The sequence below is a fragment of the Myotis davidii genome, unplaced genomic scaffold (genome assembly GCF_000327345.1).
Source record: "Myotis davidii unplaced genomic scaffold, ASM32734v1 scaffold535, whole genome shotgun sequence".
In the NCBI taxonomy this organism is placed as follows: domain Eukaryota; kingdom Metazoa; phylum Chordata; class Mammalia; order Chiroptera; family Vespertilionidae; genus Myotis; species Myotis davidii.
The window spans coordinates 2,401,903-2,407,798 of NW_006286980.1; the positions used below are offsets into that span (position 1 = coordinate 2,401,903).

Below are 5,896 nucleotides of genomic sequence, written 5' to 3' on the forward strand. Positions count from 1 at the left end.
TCAGGAAGATCCCTCGCAGCCGGGAAAGAAAGCCCCCTGAGTCCTGGCGCTCCTTTCCTAGAAAGGACGGAGGTTCACGCGGAATAATCCTATTAATACGTTAAAACACCCTTAGCATTGTAAAGGGAGGAAGTGTGATAGATGCACGCCAGGCTTTAAAAACAAGCAGGTGTTTTGTGTACATTTGGAGTTCCTGTTTTTGCTCATCTTTCAGCACCCCACCCTCTACACACTAACATCTCTTCGCCACCAGCTGTAAAAGAACCTCTGCGCTTTTTTTTTTTTTAAAGAACTCCCCCAAATAAGTTTTGCCTTCCCTTAGGCCTGTTTCATTATCTTTTAAAATACCCTGATTCTCTAGGAAGTCAGAAGAGTTTGCTCGGTGGTGAGCCAATTGAACCAGGGTGGGAAGGGGGGGCAGGGGGTGGGGGGACGTGGCCAAGGAGCTGACGTGGAACCGCAGAGTTATCTGTCAGTGACTCAAAGCTGTCCTGGCTGCTGCAGGAGGCTTTCCGCAAACAGAATGGTCTTTCAGAGTTGAGTTTACTCTTCAGTATTTTGTAATGTTTAGCTTTTTATTAAAAGACGTTATTTTTCGAAGAGGAAGAGGAGAGGATGCAGTTGCACACGTCGCAACCTATTCTGAAGTGGTTTGAATGGTATCCCTTAGTAACTTGCACTAGTTTAAAAGGACGCAGAGTTGGGCCATTGTCAGAACTAAGTCAGGGAAGTGCATGGGTGAGGAAGGCCAGAATCATTCTTAGTACATTGGCTGGCACTTTAAGAAACTGACCATGAATCAATAGACTCATCTTCATTATATAAATACTTACATAGAGAGAGAGAGAGCATCTATTCCCACCCTGCATTATTTAATCCATCCTGTTCCTAAATTTTTATAATCTTGCTGTAAAAAAAAAAAGAATGTGCACTGAATCTTAAAACATACAAACAAAACAAAAAAAGAAAAGTCCAAAATGCTTTGTCCTATATTCTGTTAGATCACAGAAGTGGAGGAAAGCATTAAACTAGTCAGTTTTCATTGGAAATGCTGTCAAGATTTGAATGAAGTCCTGTGAGGCCTTCCTCTCTCCAAGTCTATGTATTTTCTGGAGACCAAACCAGATACCAGATAATCACAAAGGAAGCTTTTTTAATAAGGCTTAAACCAAGACCTTGTCTAGATATTTTTAGTTTGTTGCCAAGGTAGCACTGTGAGAAATCTCACTTGAATGTTATGTAAGGGGTGAGACACAACAGTCTGACTATGAGTGAAGAAAATATCTGGGTCTTTTAGTCAGTTTGGTGCATTTGCTGCTGCTGTTGCTACTGTTTGCCTCAAACGCTGTGTTTAAACAACGTTAAACTCTTAGCCTACAAGGTGGCTCTTATGTACATAGTTGTTAATATATTCAATTAATGATGTCTGACATGCTATTTTTGTAGGGAGAAAATATGTGCTAATGATATTTTGAGTTAAAATATCTTTTGGGGAGGATTTGCTGAAAAGTTGCACTTTTGTTACAATGCTTATGCTTGGTACAAGCTTATGCTGTCTTAAATTATTTTAAAAAAAAATAAATACTGTCTGCAAGAAACCATCTGGTTTAGAAAAATCTAGTATGTGAAGATAAACTACGAGTTACCTTGATATTCTAGTATTTTCAGCACTCCATAAATTCTATTACGTAAATATTGCCACACTATTTTGTGATCTTAAAATTCTTACCAAGGAATAAAAACTTTAATATGCAATATGAGATTGTCTAATAATTAAAAAGATATAATGGATGCTCGATTAATTTTAAAATGTCTATGAATACAGGGGTGAAAGTCATCCTGTTCCTCAAATATACAACTTTGTCATTGGCATGATATCACACGTTTCCAATCTCTTGCGAGCCTACAGGCTCTGGCTGTGTTTACCTGCTTGTTCCCAATGTATCGTAATGAAAAGTGCAAAAGAAACAACTACCAATAACTTGTGTGGTTTGTTTATGTTAGACCCAACTCGCTAATGTTTTTGTGATTGGTGAATTTTTCACTTCTCATCTTTGACAGCAGATAGCCGCTGTTGTAAAGATCTGGTCTGTTTCCCTTTCACTGGGACCTGTATAAATATGCTACCACTTAGGGGTGCTGCGTTCCTCAGTGTATGTGAGCTCCTTAACCTTTAAAAACTAATTCTCTTGTGGGACTTCATCATGGAATTCAAATAACAAGTCATTTCTAGATTTTTCTCAATTTAAAATCAAATTTGTGATCTGATACCAACTGTGTGACGGGTTGTCAATTTTTAGTTTCAATAATGTTCTTTACCAACCCCTTGATTTTTGAAAGGTGTTGAAATAATAGTCAAAATTTATGAGAGGTAGAAAGAGTGCTCCCTCTGCTGACTTTATGACAGCAGAACTGCAAGTCATAGAAAGTGGAGCCAGAAGGAACCTCAGAGATGAGTTTGTCCAGCCCCCTGCATTTTATAATAGGAGGGAAATGAAGCCCAGAGATAGCAGTTATCTCCCAAAGTCACACACTTACCTGGAGCCAGCATCAGGGGCCAGAGACGTTGTATCCCCTTGTCAGCAAACCGACCAGCTGTATGCATCTTGAACCAAATAAACTGAATTTGGGCAGTATTCATGAAATGTCATGAATAACCTACAGGAACAGATGAAATAAAAATCAGAAATCCAGGATGATAAAATGTTCTGGCATTTGTATAACTTTCATATAATAAAAAAACCTTAGGGTTGGACCAGATATTCTAGGGTTAGTTTAGTCCAAATGTATATATACCTGCAATGGTGAAATTTTAGCCAAGTTTCTTTATAGTATGTGGGATTTTTCAATTTAAGACAAATACGAATCTTGAGTCAACAGTCCTTCTTACATACAGTATTACACCAATCAAGTTTACATACATTTATCTCTCAGCAAACTTTATAATGAAATGATAAGTGGCCTCCCCCCCCCCCCACCAAGAAGAGCTAAGCATATTTTTAAGGCACTAGAAACTATAATTCGATAGCTATTTAAAGTATTTAGTTCCTATCATTGTGAAAACTATTTTTCATTTAGTTCTCTGCAGCTGGTGATGCAGGCCAAAACTTCGGTGACTGCCCGTCCATCACCTGAGATTTGTTCAATGTATGTAAAAGAAGCCTCAGCCTGTTTCTATGTCACAGGTCAATTCTGAACTTCTTGGTGGGAGGTGATTGGCAATTGAGGTTCTAGGAAGGCATGGCTGGGCAGACAAAGACCTTTTACTTTAAAGAATGAACAGAGCCCTCGTGAATGAATTAAGACTATTTGAATTAAGACCATTAGAATGCCAAAAGGCGGCTGTACTATTATGACAATAGTATTTTACTTCAGATTGCAATCTAATGTGTTTCATTAAAACAAAATCTGTTGGCCCCTCAGATCAATATATTTAGGCACATTCATTGTTTTGTGTTGTTTTAATGAAGTTCAAAATCATCATACAGTGCATGCTGAAGTTCAATGAAGGTTCCAGTTTTGCACAGAATTTAATAGGGAGCTGACACGGGAAATTATCACATATTTTCTGTGAGGACAGTGGGATTTATACTAGAATCTATGTGCAGCATGCACTATAAAAATATGCTTTTAGGAGTTGGACAAATGGACATTGTCTTAAAATTAGGTTTCTTGCACTTGTTCAGTGATTCCACATTGAAAACTCCAAGCAAGTGTAAAACTATCCCTTTTTTAAAGTTGGTGCTTAAAAATTCTCATTTTAGGGATGCCTAATTTATCTGAACTCAAAGAACGATATGTGTCCATGAAACTGGTTCAGACACTGAACTTTCTATGTTCACATGCCAACATTGTTTATCGTTTTTTCTCCTTATTATAGTGGAAAGCCTACTGAAATGTGTTACACATGTCCTGTAAGATATCTTACAGAATGTCTTAGGAAAAAAATGCCCTGTCCATAGTTAGCCTTTCTCAATAATTCAGGGTCATCATTATAAACATCACTTTTGTACTCTGGGTGTCGTCTGGGAGTATTGGCACCTGTATTAAATTCTTTTTTAGTTCTTCTATCTGCTTTTTATAGATTTTTCAGTCTCTACTCATGGTCAGGCTGCCAGCTGTCACTTCTTGATGTGTCAGAGAGCCTGCCTCTAACTCTTATCTAATTTGCCACTTACCCCTGACTTACTGAGGCCTGAGAAACCATTTAACCAAAACCACACCCATTTAAAATGTGTCTAAAATTAGAATAAATAGGCTCTAACAGAGTACCTGTTGGGCACTTCTCTAAATTGTGTGAGCTTGCAGAAACAGTGAAATGTTTTTCCTCCCAACCTTTTTTCTTCATTTCTTAACTTTCACATTCTTAGCTATGTTCCGTAGAAGATCACTATGCAAAAGCCTTCAGGTACTTTTTAATATTTTTGATCATTTTATTACATAAAAAACCAGCTTGCTCATGGTTTTATTCCACAACTAACCACAAAGTAAATTTCCATTCCAGAAATAAATTATTTTATTTGATGAGCACTTCTTTCAAGTTGATCAGAGTAGGAGACTCAGGGTCATTAGTGAAAACTGATTCAGCTCTCACGTTGATTCACGGATGACCTTGGACCCTGCTTCTGGTGTGTCATCTCCACCTCAGGGTTTTGGACATCTTGGTTGGCAGGTGCAGCGAAAGCATTCTGGGGAACTGGCAGGGAGGGTGTGCAGGCCCAGATGTGCCTCTGAATTTAGACATACTCACTGTCCAGCCTCTGGTGAGAGGTTTCATACTCCCCGCTGACTGCAACATACCCCTCTTCTCCTTGAGCCTGTAAATTCAATAAATGGGTGTGGGTTACAGATATTTGTTTTGCTCCCACTATAAGTGTTTTGCTGTGGTCAGTGTTGAAGAATAAAATATTAATCATCTCAGAGGATCTCAAAGTCTAGTGGGGGTGACAGACCCACCCTAAAATGGGTTATAATGAAACATGGCAAGTGCTTATTTGGGGGTGAGTACAATACTTGGGAGTGAGGGTTGCTAACTTCATCTGAGTGGGTCAGAGGAGGCTGTTAGAATAGCTGGGTTTTACAGAATAAACAGGTACATGAGTCCATGGGGCTCTCTATGAGGAGAAGGCTCGAGCACACTCTGGTCCTATACTAAGAACCAGGACAGTTTAATTGATTATATTTTACTTGAGTCTGAGCAAGGATCTCCTAACTTCTCAGTCTTTACAACTTGACTGTCATACTGGCTCTCACCATCATCTTCTCCTGAGGGTCTGAACCATAAACTGGGACTAGGGAGTCATGGTATGTCCTACTGCAAAGGATATAGCATTCACAGGAAAAAAGAAAAACAAAAGCAGCTCTGTCTCACCTCATCCACCTGTCTTACAAAGAAACTGATTTCTTTCCCTTCTAATAAGGGGAATAACATGATGATCCATGTTCTCCATTCACTACAGACAGAGAGAGAGAGAGAGAGAGAGAGAGAAGAAAGAGAGAGAGAGAGAGAGAGAGAAAGAGAGAAGGAATCCCAAGGCCTGTTTTCTAAAAATCTCTTGGACAAAACTGAGGCAAGCAATGTAGCCCAAGGTCACAAAGCTCAGTAAATAACAGAACCAGGATTGGAACCCGATTATTTGGTTCTGAGCCCACTGGTCTTTATACTATTACCCCACAGTATTCTCAGGGAATGAGTTCAGTTAGCCCATGCCAGGTCCTAAGAGATAAAGTATACTTTGTTGGCAAAGAAGGAAAGATTACCAAGGTACTGGCCTTTCTAAAGTATGGCATAGAACATGCAATAATTATGATAGAGAAATTCTGGAGTAACAATTTCCAAGGTCCTCTACAAAGAACCGCATGATTTTACTGTCTACTCACTTTGGAGATACCCAGC

General features: G+C 39.0%; 1 protein-coding gene across 1 annotated transcript in view; it reads left to right on the top strand.

Annotated features, from left to right (window-relative positions):
* Positions 1-5,896, top strand: part of BHLHE41 (basic helix-loop-helix family member e41) — a 14,901-nt gene that overhangs the window by 3,078 nt on the left and 5,927 nt on the right. The window lies entirely within an intron of this gene.